Below are 17,015 nucleotides of genomic sequence, written 5' to 3'. Positions count from 1 at the left end.
TACCAAGCGGGCCACTGTAAGTAGTGTGGCACCGTCTAGAATTAAAGAGTGGGCCCTGGGGCTCCGGACATCAAGAGAGCTACAGCCTAAAAAGGAATTAGGTTATTGTCAAAAGGTGGGCTTAAATCAAGTCATCCCACACAAGTTATTGCCTAAATGCACAAAAGTGCTGAAGTGGAAAAACATCAAAATTACCCAGCCGGGTTAAAAATGAAGTAATTACCACATAGAGGAGGACAACACAACCAACTCACATCGAACATGAAATATACATAGATTTAGATTTCAGACCCTGATGACAGCCGTAGTCATAGGGTGTAACAGATGGCATACATTAATCGTTGGAAATATTGGACAGCCACAACACAGAATGATCGATTCCCCTGCCAGTAGACTAACCATTAAAGTATCCATTGCCCGAGCTAAACGGCCTATTTCTAGTTGGTAGTAAGATCACTGAAAAGTACAGTTCATCTTAAAAAGACATGCTAAACATAGTGATGGTTACAGAGAGACCACACACGGGCCATGGTATGAAGTAATAACCCGGGGGGTTCAGGGCAATCAAACCCCTCCTCGTGCGTCGATATAATTCACAGGACACAGCCATTGCCGATTTCATGTTATTAATCTGAATGAGCTACAACACAGAATGATCGATTCCCCTGCCAGTAGACTAAACATAAAAGTTTTGATTGCCCGTGCTAAACGGCCTATTTCTAGTTGGTATTAAGGTCACTGAAAAGTGCAGTTTATCTGGAAAAGACATGTTAAACATAGTGATGGCTACAGAGAAACCACACACGGGCCATGGTATGAAATAATTACCTGGGGGGTTCAGAGCAATCAAACACCTCCTCGTGCGTCGATGTAGTTAACAGTACAAAGCCATTGCCGATTTAATGTTATTAATCTGAATGAGAAAAGAGATGGGTCCAATCAAAAAACAAGCGCGTTGTTCTTTATGCAGAATTACAAAAGAAATGGCTTGGACATCTAACAACTCACTGCGAGCGTAGCAGGAGACAATCTCGGCCAAATCCGAGCTTCAATCTAAATATCAAACAGAATGGGTAGCTCAGTAATGTAAAGGTAACAGACTCCTTGCCAAATAATGCCTCGCACCGAGGCCTACATTAGATAACTCACCAAGGACTTCGGGCCGGTGAAACTCTCGCACACATCAATCTAGGAGAATGCGGGCGGGGCACTGTGGTGAACTTAAAGCGGAGACAACGTGCGTCATCAGCGCGTGTGTCCGCAGCAGCTAGATACCGGCCGGTCACGTTGCCGATATCAACCAGTTAGTAGCAGGGATGTAGCATCGTCCCGCCTGACCCTCAGGTTGAGACAGGACAGGCAAGCAGCAGGAAGAGGAAGTGAGGTCACAGGAAGCTACTAGTCTGTAAGCCAGTGTGAGGCTGGCAGGGAATAAAGAAGGAAGCAGAAAATATACTCCTGTGTCGGTGTGTCATTACGAGCGCTGCGACACTGGCGACGAAGGTGGGATGTCCATGAAACAAAACCCACACGCAGCTTATCGCTCAGCCACCCCATGTGGCCGACCACCGAGCCCTGCAGCGGAAACCAACGTCCGCCAAAGCCACGAGACACCTAGCTGCTGCCCAAGTGAAGCGCTGAGTGCAACGCGAAGAAGCAAGAGCGCGTGTGCCAGCAACCCCGACCACCGCTTGTGAGAAGAAAGGCGCGTATGACAGAGTGCGCTCACCGCGTGCTCCCTCACCAAGTGCTCCCAGAAGAATGCGGTCGGGTTCGCGCGGCACCGGAGAGCAGTGCCCGATTCACAGCGCGACCAGGAGGTGAAGAGCCAGAGACAGCGCGTAGAGCGAGGGTGAGTTCAAACCCTGCCGCTCCCATCACGCGCGCCGCCTAAACAGCCCAGGACCAAGACACGAGGCATACTGTCCCGCGCGGTGGCCATTTTGAAGTCAGGCGCCCGCCCACAGGCAGAACCACGCACCCTCCATGGCGGCCATTTTGAAGTCAGGCGCCACTCGGTTCGGGGGAAAATACTAATAATAAGCAGCAGCCAAGATAGTAAGCAGCTCAAGGAGCCACAAAGAATTAATAAATACTAATAATAAACAGCAGCCAAGCTTGTAAGCAGCTCAAGGAGCCACAAAGAATTCTAAAATACAGCGTGAAGCCAAAAGCACGCCAGTACAGTCTGGACAACACCTAACAAATCCAACCAGCGCCACTAAGAGCCCATCACCCGCAGATGTCCGACCAGGGCCCGGATAGCTCCTCAGACGCTGCCAGCACAGCTCCCAATACATCAAGCGCGACAAGGTCGGGAAGCCCAGCTCCCAGTACAGGAGGCCCAGCTTCTCCAACTAACGTGCCCGCGATGGCGAATAAACCCATTGGAGCCTCATTCATGCGCCAACCGCAGCCACTACCACTGACCCCAGGCAACAGTATGGGTCCGTCGTGGAAAACGTGGAGTGAAGATTTTGAAGACTATATGGTTGGCTCCCTAGTGCAAGACGATAAGCAAAAACTTGTGGCCTTGAGAAACCTGATTGGTCCAGACATTGCACAAATTATCAAAGAACTACCCAACGCTGCAACAGCCACCTATGATGAAACCAAGGCTGCCCTTGACAGACGTTTTCTCCACAAACGCAATGTAGATTATGAGCGCCACACGTTCAACCTTGCCATGCAGGAGAAAGATGAATGCATGAGCGACTTCATCATGCGTATCCGGAGACTTGCACGATACTGCGACTTCGACAACTTCAAAACGGAAGATGCCCTGAGACTCCGTATCATTGACGGCTGTTCATCTGAAACACTGCGCCGGAGACTCCTAAAGAAACCATACACACTAGACGAAATCGAGGAACTGACAAGAATCAATGACCAGGCGGAGGACTACGCGAAGCGAATGGGAACACAGAAATCATCGGATCACAAAGACCACGCTTTACGCATTCAGGCTCACAGGTCCTCCAAGAGTAACAAGTCCTCATCCACATCCCACAGGTCCCAACCTTCACGTCGAAGCTCACGACACAAGAAACTCCTCAACAACGAAATGTCACGGTTGATCACAACACCCTTGTGGACATCGATCACACCAAGAAGCATAGAATGAAGACATATGCTGATCAACGCAGACATGCCAAAGACTCCATCATACACGAAGGAGACTGGGTGATAGTGCGAAGCGATCGGCGAGCCAAAGCGGACAGTCGCTATCTCGACACTCCCATGCAAGTCACCAAGAGGAAAGGAACCATGGTCACAGCCAAAGCCGACCACAAGCAAATAACGAGAAACATCTCGCATTTCAGAAAATGCAACCGGCGCGGCCACCAGGATACCGTGTCAAACCTACCCTCAAGTGACTCCTCCAATCAGAGTGACAACAGTGACCAAAGCCACCACAGCCCCAGGCGAATGGTGGAAATCACGACTCACCACAGTCCAACACCAGGACACAGAGAACGGCCGCAGCGTCAGATAAGAAAACCGCGACGTCTGGTCGAAGAGATATAGAGGAAGTAAGACTTTGAAAAACAGGGGAGATGTAGCATCGTCCCGCCTGACCCTCAGGTTGAGACAGGACAGGCAAGCAGCAGGAAGAGGAAGTGAGGTCACAGGAAGCTACTAGTCTGTAAGCCAGTGTGAGGCTGGCAGGGAATAAAGAAGGAAGCAGAAAATATACTCCTGTGTCGGTGTGTCATTACGAGCGCTGCGACAAGGGCCATGAAAGAAAGACTCACTGTTCAAATCATGGGCTGGCAACGTAGACTAATGTAACTTTGGATATTCTCGACGTATAATTAAATTGGAGAGATCTATTATGCGCAATGCGAATGGGTTGGAAAAGATGTAACAGAGGTATACGATGACTGTCAAGAAATATATACCACATACATATTACTAGGGGACATGTGCTGGCTGTCAAATACAAACAACAAATACATTTAAAGGTGAGAGCAATTTATACATATTCCATTACATTTCATAATGTCTGTTCATCTGTTGATGACCTGTAAGGGGCACAGAAGGAGAGAAACAGCGAAGTATATACAGATTAAATTATGAAAAACGGCATTTCTCATCATAGAAATTTCAGAGCATTCTAACGGAGACAAGCTAATTGGGCATAACTAGTATCCTGTTAATTCAGCCCATTCAGGATTGTGTCCAGACGGGTCATCCATTTACTTTCTCTCACATTGAGGACCGAGCCTATATTACCACCCCTCAGGCCTAGGGATACTTTTTCAAGGACAACCCAAAGTAATTCTTCTACTGCATGGCCAGCATTATTATAATGTTCAACCAAAAGTGCTCCTGGGACCACACATCTAATCCTGCTCTGGTGCTGCAGAATGCGTGTTTTTATATTCTGTTGAGTTTGCCCTATATAGGCCAAACCACATGGGCACATGATGCAGTAGATTACACAGTTGGTGTTACAATTTATAAATGTTTTTGGGTCTATGGTGTGGTGTTTGTAACTAAACTGTTTGGTTTGTATACATCATAGGGCAAGCTTTACAGTTCTCACACCTAAAATGTCCAATAGGCACGGGCAGATTCCACATGGTTTGTATGGTCGGTGGTTTTGGGGTATCCAAGAAGGAGCACACTATATGATCTTTTATACTCCTTGATTTCTTAAAAGAGTGCATAGGTAACTGTGGTTGGCCAATGTCCTCAGCAATCAATGGCCAATGTTTGTTAATGATTTTGCGTATGATGTTACTTTGTGTACAGTATGTGGTGATACAAATCATCCTCTCCCTCACCTCATCCTCTCTTCCATGTGTCATGAGAAGTTCTTCACGGGGGCTATACCATGCCCGTTTTTGAGCTCTCTTGACTAGTCGTCGTGGATACCCTCTCTCCAAAGGTCTGGCAGTTAGATCTTCTGATTCTTTGAAGTAATCTTCTCTTTTGGTACAATTACGCCGTATCCGTAGGAATTGACCTACCGGTAGATTGTCCCTCAGGCCTCGTGGATGGTGGCTATTGTAAAGTAGCAGTGAATTCCGGTCTGCTGGTTTTCGGTACAGTGTGGTGGAAAGCTTACTATCCTCATGGAAGATAGTAATGTCAAGGAAATCCACTTTGTTACAGTTGGATTGGACTGTGAATTGGATATCCTGGCTCTGCTGGTTCAACCAATGGTGAAATAAGTCGAGATCTTCCTTAGTACCGGTCCATAACATGAGCACATCATCGATGTAGCGTCTCCACATTGTGACGTGGTCTTGGTAGGGGTTGTTCTGACTCAGCACATGTTTCTGTTCATAATCGGCCATGTAAATAATAGCCAGGTCCGGTGCGAAGGCTGCCCCCATCGCGACGCCCTTGGTCTGAAGGTAGAAATTTCCTTGGAGTATGAAAAAATTCTTTCTCTTAGCAATAGTCAGGAGTGCAATGATAAAATTCGTTGGTACAGCCATGGGTGCTGTTCATCTGTCGAGCACTTTTTGAATGACTCCCAAGGCTTCTGTCTGTGGGATGCTCATATAGAGCGAGACTATGTCACATGTTACCAACAGTTGCTTTTCAGTATCAAAATCCATCCCATCCACAAGATTAATTGTTCGCATTGAATCTCGTAGGTATGTTGCCATACCCTCAGCGATTGGTTTCAGGAACACATCGATGTATCTACAAAGTGGCTCCAGGATAGACCAGATACAATAGTTCGTCCCGGTGGTTCCTGCATACTCTTGTGTATCTTAGGTAGGGTGTATATAGTGGGTAGCCTTGGGTCATTCTGGTTTAGGTATTTGAACTCGAGCTCACTCACAAAACCTTGTTCCTTGCCTATCCTGGTCAAGTTGAGGATCTCCAAGGCTAGGTCTTTGGTGGGATCACTACATAGTTTCTTATAACTTACTCCATCACCCAGTTGTCTGAAAATCTCACCCTTGTATTTCTCAACATCCTGTACCACGATCGCTCCCCCTTTGTCCGCGGGTTTTATTATAATACCTTTGTTTTCTCTCGTGGTGGTCAAGGCTCTCATTTCTTCACTGCTGACATTCAGTTTGGTATGCTTGTGTATTGACAAAGCCTTGTCAACTTCATTAAGTACCGTGTGTTCATATGCCAGAATTTGATTGGTCATGGTACTTACTGGTGGTACAAATGTAGAGGGTACCCTTAGTCCTGTAGTGGAGGCAATGATAGATGGGGGGCTGTTCCTAAAGAAATACCGTAATCTGATTTTACGAAAAAACGACATGAGTTCCGTTTTGATGGTAAAACGGTTGGGGTGGGATGTAGGTACAAAAGATAACCCCTTAGTGAGGATATTGATGTCATTGTCCTTCAGGGTGTATGAGGATAGATTCACAACAGGGCTTGTTCTACTTGTTACCACCTGTAGACTTTCGAAAGTGTTGCTATCTCTTCGTGGCTCTCCTGGGGGAAGTTCACTTGCTTCTGGGTCTTCCCACGGCCTCCCTCCCAGTTGGGGTTGCGGGTGTACTGGCCTCTCTGTGTTCCTCTTTGCCAATTCCCTCTGCCGTGCGGCGGTCGCCATTGGCCCTCTCCTAAAAAAGGGGGCTGTAGGTGAAATGGACCTTGGGGCTGGTTCCAGTCTCCTTGGTAGCCGTAGCCTAAACTGGGTCCTCCCTGGTTGTTGTCACTGTCGCTACTATAGGAGGAGCCTGAGAAGGTAGTGTAGTTCCTGCGTCCACGGTAGCCACCTCTCCCTCTTCCTGTAAAATGACCCTGAGTGTCCTGCCCGTAGTATTCCTCGTTGAGGTATGGATATGTATTTTTCTTTTCGTAGTATCTTATATCTTTAGCAAGTTTTTCCAGTTTTCTCTGTTGTGTATTTGTTTCAAAATCTTTTAAGGTTTTTGCAAGGTGGTCCAAAGTGTCCTTTGCATTAGTTAAAGCTGTATCATCAGCGATTTCGGATTTTAAAGCAGCGATCTCACGAAGTAGGGATTGTACTTGTTCTGCCGCTGTTTCTACTCCCAGCACCATCCAGTGCCGGGAGCAGTTGTTGGCTACAAAGCTAAACCCCTCTTTAAATTTAGGCACATCAATAAAGATGGCAGGTTCGTTCTTTACCTGGAGGTCAACCGGGATGATGTTAGATTGGAGATATTTGGTTATCAGGTGGCCTTGTAGCCGAGTCCTGATCAACTTCTTTTCTAGTCTCTCCAAACGTGCTACTTTGTCATTTAGTGTATAATCAAAATTAGGCGTGCCAGATGATAGAAATTGGTTGGATCTATCTTTGATGAGCCGGTTGATATAGTCCTCTGTATATGATAGTGTCTCGCTCTCTACCATTGTGTGTGACAGTGAAGGTTATTTACAGTAAGAATATGTATTAAAAACAACCTCGCAGGCATGCACCTGCACAGATAACGTTATAGATTAAGGGTTAACCCAATGGCGCTGGGACCTGGGTAGTTCAATGTTACATATAAAGGGGTCCCAGTAGCAAAATCTCTTTAGTACAGAGACACAAAATCAAAAGAAAAATCAAAATCAAACTAATAACACTCTATTCCATGAGTGATGTTTTTATTCACACCCTCACTTGTAGACCAGTTAAGTATACATTTTTCAAATTACAACACATATAATTGCCCAAAAGTGAAGGCGTGGGTGAGAGGGAAGAGGGCGAAAGGGGTATAGTATTGGTGAGGGTTGTGTAGGTATAGAGAAGGTTTAAAAGAGGTCACATGTGGTCACATAAGTGCATTTATAAGTTGACAACACATGGGCATATTCAAATTGCCATCAAAATATTTCTAAACATAGATATGTGTACTCCTATCCCAATTATTCAAACACAGCCAACAATGAACTGTTGCATTTGGTTAGGACAAACGAATAGTATGTCGACGTTTCGACCCCAGTGGTGTAGGCTTGTTTGCACCTTACTGCGGGGTCTTCATCAGGACCGGTGAGAAGGGGAATTCGGGGGAGTGGGGGAGTGCACCTATAAGTAAAAACATCAAAGTGAGCTAGATGTAAAGTACCTAGTAGAATTTCATAAAAGAGGCAGTGCAAATCTAAATAATTACCAAGAGGGCCACTGTGAGTAGTGTGGCACCGTCTAGAATGAAAGAGTGGGCCCTGGGGCTCCGGACATCAAGAGAGCTACAGCCTAAAAAGGAATTAGGTTATTGTCAAAAGGTGGGCTTAAATCAAGTCGTCCCACACAAGTTATTGCCTAAATGCACAAAAGTGCTGAAGTGGAAAAGCATAAAAATTACCCAGCCGGGTTAAAAATGAAGTAATTACCACATAGAGGAGGACAACACAACCAACTCACATCGAACATGAAATATACATAGATTTAGATTTCAGACCCTGATGACAGCCGTGGTCATAGGGTGTAACAGATGGCATCCATTAATCGTAGGAAATATTGGACAGCCACAACACAGAATGATCGATTCCCCTGCCAGTAGACTAAACATTAAAGTATCCATTGCCTGAGCTAAACGGCCTATTTCTAGTTGGTAATAAGATCACTGAAAAGTACAGTTCATCTTAAAAAGACATGCTAAACATAGTGATGGTTACAGAGAGACCACACACGGGCCATCGTATGAAGTAATAACCCGGGGGGTTAAGGGCAATCAAACCCCTCCTCTTGCGTCGATATAATTGACAGGACACAGCCATTGCCGATTTCATGTTATTAATCTGAATGAGCCACAACACAGAATGATCGATTGGTGCATTTTAAATCTATTTAGATGAATGCCGTGCTACATTGTTAGTTGGTTAGAGTAATTAGAGATGTGAGGACTATTTAACAAGCCTCTTAATGCCTATTTACCTTTGGTTGTTCGAAAAGGAGGTGTATGTGGGGATGTGCTGTTTCACTGTGAGTTGTAACGTATGGGGCTTTTTTAGCCTCGCAATCAATCAATCAATCAGGGTTTTGTAGAGCGCACTACTCACCCGTGAAGGTCTCAAGGCGCTGGAGGGCGGAGGGGGGGGGTGAGCAGCTTGGTTGGGGTCATTCTAAGAGCCAGGTCTTGGGGACCCTTCTGGCTTAGTGCAGTGTTGGGCTCCGTCGGAGGTGAAGGGGGAGTTTGTTCCAGGTCTTGGCTGCGAGGTAGGAGATGGATCTTCCACCAGATCTGGTCCTGTAGAAACAAAGGACGGTGGCTAGAAAGGAGATTTGTTTGTTGAGATATTAGGGTCCGGTGTTGTGGAGGGCTTTGTAGGCGTGTATGAGCTTGAAGGTTATTCTTCTTTCGATGTTGGGTTTAGGTTAAATTGTGGCTTGATATCTTGTTGGCTTTATTTTTTTATTTTATTTTCCTTTTTTGTCATGTACAGCTATCTGCTGCAGTGACATTATTGCTCTCATATGTACAACAGTTGTATAACACGGGAGGGCTATTTTTGCTAAGCTTTTGTATCTTGCTTGTATCCATTTTTGTCATAGTGTATGTTCCACCCGCACAATTTTACAAAAAATTGGTAAGGAGGTAGCCTTGAATTTATTCAGCAGTGTTACTCTCCATAGATAAATTTACAGATATATGGATTGAACTTTTATTGAGTGTGTTGGTATTTATAGCTCTAGGAATATATATTCAGGGAGACTTTCTTCCATTATGAGGAATGGGACACTTTTATAGCAGCTTAGATTGTTTCTAGTTAAACTAAAATCATTATTTAAAAAAATGTATGTGAAATAGGAGAACATTTCTGATTATCATTGACTACTCTTTGCGTCTTTGACAATATCTTTTATTTTTATAGGACTGATCTGGCACCAATGTAAAGACAATTTCCATGTGGTAATTGGCTATTATGCTCTTATGTTTGGATTCTTACATGTCACATGACTTTTTGAATGCCATTTTTGTACAGGATCTTATTGATTTGGGAGCTTGTATATTTTGCTCTATTTAATCTCTGCTGTGGACTTTGGTAAGTTTGAGCCTATTATCTTTTCTCTCTTGCATGTCACTGTTGGGATTTGTTCACGGTGTATTGGATCCTTTAATCATGTTTTTGGACACATTTATTTTATTTTGCCAGTTGCAGCAGCATGTATGCCCACTTGTTTCAATTGTAACACAGAATTGTGGTTAATACTCTTCTTTACATGCTGATTTTTGATTTTCCATTTTATAGATTGCAGGGTACCTGTGAGAGTATACAGTAACTTTGTTCTTTGCTGCTACTCTACCTTTACAATTTTGACTTTTGTGCTTTGTGTTATTTTTCCTTTTTCGTCTTTTCTTTAGCCCTGAAGAAGAGACAAGATTCCGCAAAACACGTGTTGGCTACTTCAGTGTTTTAATGTCTACTGGTTACTTCAGTGCATTAAAATTGTCTAGGCTCTTTTGAGCCTTTAATTGTGACAACTTGTAGGCCAATTTAGTGCCTCTGTTTATTGATTTGTGCAAGTAAATCGATGTTTAACACAATGTAATTCAATTGATTATTTTCTTTGTATTACTAGTTGAACTCCCCACTCCCCTCATTGAATTTATTTAAGTTTTTGTCAGTAGGATAAACTGACACTAGTGGGTCAGTGCACAGGGCCATTACTCAATGTATTCAGTCTCGATTGTATCTTACAATTATTATTTTTTATTTTTTTATTTTAGAAGTTTTGTATAGCGCTAGCTGGACCCAGGGGTATCAGAGCCCTTCACAGCAGGTACAGTTATGAGCAATTTTTGGCAAAAACAGACATCTGCAAGTTACCAACTTACGGGCATTCACAAACAAAGTTACAGTATAGATCTTCAGGCTGAGGGGTATCAGCAAAAGGAGTTAGTTGTCTTTCCTAGAGTCAATTGTGTAATTCACGTTGCGGTTAAGAGCGCTCAAGGAACAGGGCTTTAATAAAGATCTTAATTTTTGGGATGGAGGTGGTCGTTCTGATGTGGGGTGGATGGAGTTCCATATCTTAGGTGCATTTCCCGCAAAGGATTTGTTTGCGGTTTTGAGTTTCGGTGATTTCAGTGGGATGAGTAGAAGTGTGTTGGAGCTTCTGAGTTTTCTGGACTGGCCAGCCCTTTTGAGTTTGGTGGCCTGGTATTCTGGTTTACCAGTGTGCAGGGCTTTGTGGGTGAGACAGGCTGTACGGAAGCTGACTCGTTGGTCAATAGGGAGCCACTTCAGTTCCTTGAGTGCCGGAGAAATGTGTTCGAATTTCTTAGTTCCTGTGACCATTCTTGCTGCGGCATTGAGTGTTGTGGTCAGGAGACCTAGGTGGGATTTTGCTGTCCTGGTCAGTGCTGCGATTCCGTAATCTATTTTGGAGAGCACCAGTGCCTGGGTGGCTTGTTTAAGATCTTTCGGGGGGAAGAAGGGTTTTATTTTGTATTGTAGTTTCAGATTTAGGAATGCACTTTTGGCGGCTTTTGAAATGTGTTTTTTCATGTCCAGTTTGGGGTCAAGGGATTTCACTGAGTCCTTTGGCGTAAGGGCCCCATTGAGGGCATCAATGGCTTTGAGCCATACTTCGATTTGGGAGTTATCATCTATATTAGAAATGAGGAGAACTTCTGTTTTCTCTTGGTTGAGTTTGAGGTGGTTTGCTGAGAGCCAATGTTGGACCTCTTTGAGCGTGACACTTAGTCTGTGTATGTCTTTGATCGTGGTGGTTTCCAGATAAAGTTGTATGTCGTCTGCATAGAGGTGGAAGGGGATGCTAGAGTTCCTGAGAAGAGTGGTGAGGGGTTCCATGTAGATGTTGAAAAGTTGGGGAGAGAGTAGTGACCCTTGGGGAACTCCTCTGTTGACGGGAAGGGGGTCAGACTCAGCGTTATTGATTTTGATTCTTTGCGTGCGGTTGAGAAGAAAGGAGGAGAACCAGTTTAATGCCGTCAATTCAATGCCCGCTCTTTCCTGGAGGACTTTGAGGAGCAGGTTGTGATCGACCGTGTCGAACGCGGCCGATAAATCAAGGAGAATGAGAAGGCTGCATTGGTCTGAGTCAAGTGATTTGTGGAGATCGTCTAAGACGTTTAAGTTTGCGGTCTCGGTACTGCACCCCATTCTGAATCCTGATTAAAGAGGGTCTAGTAGCTTGATATTCTCTAGGTGTTGGGTTAGCTGTGGAAGCACACATCTTTCAAGAGTTTTGGATAAAAGAGGAAGTTTCGATACCAGTCTCAAGTTGTTCATGTTCTCCGAGTCTAGCCCGGGTTTTTTTAGTAGCGGCGTGACTTGGCCTACTTTGAGGAAGTCTGGGATGATTCCCGAGCTCAGTGAGCTATTGATGATTTTGCACCAAATTGGGGCTAGGGTAAGCTTTAGGTCTTTAGCCAGGCTCAAGGGCAGCTGGTCTAGGGAGTGAGATGAGGGTTTGGCAGAGGCGATCAGATTGACTATCTCTTCTACCTGGATGGGGCGGAAGGCGGACCAGGGAGTGGATGTGTTCACTGGGATGTTGAAGTGTGTTGTTGGCCTCAAGTTCTCCATGGGAGTGGCGGGTAGTGTGCTGAGAGAGAGAGGTAAATTTTGGCGGTTTTTTCGCTGAAAAAGTTAGCAAAATTGTTGCAGTGATCTTTGGACGCCACTATTTTAGAAGCTGTCGGTTTGGCTGTTTGGTTCCTAATGATGATAAAGAGTTCTTTGGGGTGGTTTTTTGCATTGTCTAAGGCGGAGCAAAAGAAAGTTGTCTTGTTGTTCCTAATGTGTTTGTTGTAGTTTCTACGTGCTTCCTTGAGTTGATCACGGTGGAGGGAGGAGGGCTTGTTCCTCCACATTCTTTCTAATGATCTGAGGTGTCTTCTTTCATCATTGATCTCTGTGGTGAACCAGGACCTGGAGGGGCTGTTTCTGGGTCCTTTTAGTTGCAAAGGCGCCAGAAGGTCCAAGGTGAGCGTCATGTTGGAATGGTAGAGAGAGGTGAGTTCGGTGGTTGAGAGGAGTTCCGTCTTGCTTGGGAAGAGCATGCTAAGCCCTTCTTCCATTGCCGCCCGGGGGACTCGAGCTGTGTTCCTGACCCATTTGGGAGGGGCCTGCATAGGGGGTTGAGATATGGCCGGTTGGTTGATGTAGAAAAGAATAATGTGGTGGTCTGACCAGTCCACGGGAATGATATAATCGATAGTGATTGTGGTTCTGTCCGAGATGATTACGTCTAGGATCGCTCCTCTATGGTGTATCTTCTAAGCAGTGCTGGGTCAAATCGTTATCCAGCAGGAGATTGTTGAGAGATTGGATGAGCGGGTTTTTTGTTTCGTTCCAACGTAAGTTGAGGTCGCCCTGAATTATACTATTGTTGTCGCTGAGTGTGCATTGGGTGATCAGATCAGAGAGCTGAGTTCCAAATTCGTTGGCGTTGCCTGGAGGATGGTACAGGAGATGGCAACGAAGCGATCTGCTCGTGAGCGATTTGATGTTGACCGACAGGCATTCGAAGGTTTTAAAAAGGCCCGAGGGGCATTCTGAGATGGAGAGATCACTTCTGTGAATGATTGCTAAGCCACCGCCTCTATGTTCATGTCTGGCTTTATGGATAATTGAGAACCCGGGTGGCACCAGCATGTCCATGTTGGGGTAGGACAGGGTGTTGAGCCACGTTTCCGTGATGAAAGCTACATCTAGGTCATGGGAGAGGATGGCTTCTGCTATTTCAGTTGCATGTTTAGACGCAGATCTACTGTTGATGAGCATGCAATTAATGGAAGGTTCTTTTTTGAGTTTCGAATTGCTGGGCTGGGATCTAGGTAAGGAGGATAGGTGCGCTGGGGGCCTGGTATCTCTCTGTGGGGGATGGTCCCTACCCACTCCAGTGATGACTTGGATCGAGGATTTAGGGGTAGAGTTCAACGGCGGGACCTGTGCTGGGATGGGTGGAGTCGCATTCTGTGAGCGGAGTGCGCACTTAGGGTGTGGGTGTGTGGGATCGTTGTATGATGCGGCGAGTGTGGTCGCTTCTTGGGGGGAGAGGTTGGGGTCAGATCTTCTAGGCCTATCTGCTCTTGACTTAATCCACGCTTTGGAGGGTGGCGAGCGAGATCTTTGGGTGGGAGAGGTTCTTTTGTGGGGTGGTGATTCAATCTAACTAGGTTGAGATGAGGAGGGGGTATCTACGGACTGTTGGGTGGGAAGACAGATTTTTGCTAGGGAGGATAGGGTTTCCTTCAGTCCACAAACCAGGATATCGAGTTGCGCTTCCATAAGGTTGAGGCGTTGCGTCATGTTGATAGCGGGGGAAGGGATGGGAGGCTGGGAGGAGCTGGTCTTTGGGGGGGGAGGATCTGCTCCATATAATGCTTCTAGAGGGGTTCGGGGGAAGCGGGGTTGCTGACTCCGGATTAATGTCCCTCTACGATATGACTGAAGGAGTGGGGGTTTTGTTCCCGTTGTGATTGGGAGTGGTGTTCTTCTCTGGGCGGTTGGCCTTGTTCTAGTTGCATTGGGGTTGACGGTGAGGGGGGGTGTGGGCCGATTTTGTTTGGGAGATGGCCTTTTCTTTGAGCGGATGACTGTGTTCTGGGTGATTGTGTTGTTGCGGGAGGGAGGCTGTGGGTCTGGTGGGGATGGGAGCGAGGCTTATCTCTGGGTGGCTGGCTGAGCTGGGTCGGGAGTTAGGGTTGAGCGATAGGAGAGGCCATGGTTGAGGAGGACTCGGGGCAGGTAGAGTCACGGTCTAGTGGGGGAAAGTTTTGGGGAGAAGGCGCAAGGCTCTGGTGACTAGATGATTGATCGACGCCTCCCGCGTGGGTGGTCCGTGAATATTGTTTGTTGTGGGATGAGGCCTTCTTCAGTGAGGGGAAGAGGGAGTTGAAGAACTCAAGGTTCTCATTTTTTGCCTGAATTAGGATGGTGCCGTTTTCAAAAATGGTAATGAATATGCTTCCGATAAGTGTCTGGTGTTTCTGGAGAGAGATTGTCAGTTTCTGGCTGTGGGCTGTGATGGTGGTTTTGGAGACGATGAGGTGAGAGTTGAAGGTGGTGGCCCAGGCTTCGAGCCTGTCAGTGTGAAAGATGAAGTCCATTTTATGTTGCCCTCTAGATGGGCAGTGGTATGTGTCTACAACTAGCGTTTCGGGATGTTGTCTGATTATTCTGTGTTTGAGGTGTTTTTTTGCTTTGAAAGAGAGTCTGTGGGGGAAGGATATCGCGAAGGCATTCTGGCCGTGGGGTGTCAGGTAGTTAGGTGTATAAGGGTCCAACTGTATGGCTGGGGGCATCTTCGTTGAGTGGGGGGGAGTTCCTCTCGCGAGAGAAATGGGGAGGGTGATGTGTCGGTTGGGGGGGATCTGCTCGACGTGATGTGTCGGGGTAGGCGGTGAAGTCTCTCAATTGGGGTGGGCTATTGGGTGTGCGACTGGAGACCTCTCTTGCATTGCTGTACTCCTAACTGGTAGTTCAAGCACACAGGTGAACTGTTGAGGATATGACTGAGAGGTTCAACTGTGGAAATGTATTGTAGAAAAACCAACATCTAAGAAAACTCTTTTTGTTTTGGAAATCGATCCAAAGATAAAGGAAACGCCTGATGAGCATAGAGGCGGACCAAGTATATGGTCCAGAACAGGGAATGTTTAATAATCAATATCTCGGAATAAAAGTAACTAAAATGGAGTATTCCACAGAGAGTAGTTAAATTTGTACCGACCACTAATACTACATACTTTCATTCGAACACTGAAGTTTTCACGTTTTAGAGAAAATGTTGACAAATAGTATTTCCTGCCAAAAATGAATATTTTATGCCCAATTACCAGAATATAGGGAATTTAACCCAAAGAGTAAACTGTATCCCCATATTGATTGTTATGCTTAATGTCTTAGGATACATTTTACAGGATATAAAAACTCTCTTTTATTACTAAAGAAAATCTGAAAATAATATCTTTGAGAAGAAACTAACTGAATTTTGAAAAAGATTTTTTTAAAATTATTTTGTAAAGAAAACACGGGGCATACATTAGTCGTACAGTGTGCATGTAGCAATCAACTCATGAAACATGCAATTTGAGAATACATATGACAGGTATATGTACAGATATGGCAATGAAAGTACCCAATACAATGCTGAAGATCCATATGTCCCCTCCACCCTCACACAGAGTCATCCTCGCTATCCAGCACCGGCAGTTCGCACAAATAACCCCTGTATTCGTTCCATGCACCCCATAGTCGGACCCATTTTCGCGGACATTTCCGGTTCAGGTATACAGTCCTCTCCGCCATCATTGCAAAGTCTAGATCGCTGCACCAATCCTTGACCGCTGCCACCATTGGGGATCCCCAGAATTTAGCTATGTTCCTTTTAGCATACATAATACCTAATGTCATCCAGTCCTACGTGGAGTGTGTTAAATCATTTGGTTCCCAGATGTTCAATAAACAGCACCTTGGATCCGGATTCACCGATACCTTCACCACTTGTGACATAGTCCTCATGACTTTGGCCCAATACGGGGCCACCAAGGGGCAGTCCCAGATGGTGTGAAAGAATGACCCCTCCTCCCCACACCCTCGTAAACAATATTTGTATGGGGCTCTCTCAATCGCGTATAAAGTGACCCTAGTGTAATACACACGGTGCAATATTTTCAGTTGTACTAGCCTAAGTCTGGAGGGTATAGTCACTTCTCGGGGTGATGAAAGCGCAGTCTGTCAATCTGACTCATCTAACTCTCCTACCTCATTGGCCCATGAGTCTTTTAGTTTCAGGGTTGGGTCAGGTAAGTTATTAATTATCATGTGATATCCGAAGGAGGTCGCATTTTTGGGCATGTGTTCTGTTAGAAGCCTATCCTCAAGTGGAGTGGATTCGGGTATATCAGCACCAGGCTGGATAAGTGACCCTAGGGCGTGGCGTATTTGCAGGTATCTAAAGCGCTCCGTAGGAGCTAAGTCATACTGAGTCCTAAGCTGCTCAAACGTCAGAATGGTACCCTGTTTCTGAAACTAACTGAAATAAAAAAAAAAGTTTTCCATAAATGGGATTTAGTGTAGACCTTAGTCTTCATTATCAGCAAGCATTACATGCATGGCATACAGGCAACGTGGTAACAGTATCACATATCTAATTCTAATAG

General features: G+C 45.5%; 1 protein-coding gene and 1 long non-coding RNA gene across 4 annotated transcripts in view; one reads left to right on the top strand and one right to left on the bottom strand.

Annotated features, from left to right (window-relative positions):
* LOC144762455 (uncharacterized) overlaps positions 1 to 1,257 on the bottom strand; it is an 81,279-nt gene extending 80,022 nt beyond the window's left edge. For both annotated transcript variants that reach the window (XR_013596093.1, XR_013596094.1), the window contains exons 1-2: positions 1,150 to 1,257; positions 829 to 1,053 (exon numbers count right to left, since the gene is read on the bottom strand). This is a non-coding gene — a long non-coding RNA (uncharacterized LOC144762455). The remainder of the gene's footprint in view (positions 1 to 828; positions 1,054 to 1,149) is intronic.
* The window catches only part of RCAN2 (regulator of calcineurin 2), a 649,138-nt gene that overhangs the window by 27,333 nt on the left and 604,790 nt on the right, over positions 1 to 17,015 (top strand). The gene's annotated exons all lie outside the window — the stretch shown is intronic.

Source organism: Lissotriton helveticus, chromosome 6, assembly GCF_964261635.1.
Source record: "Lissotriton helveticus chromosome 6, aLisHel1.1, whole genome shotgun sequence".
Taxonomy (NCBI): Eukaryota; Metazoa; Chordata; class Amphibia; order Caudata; family Salamandridae; genus Lissotriton; species Lissotriton helveticus.
This window is presented reverse-complemented; position numbering and strand designations above follow the sequence as displayed.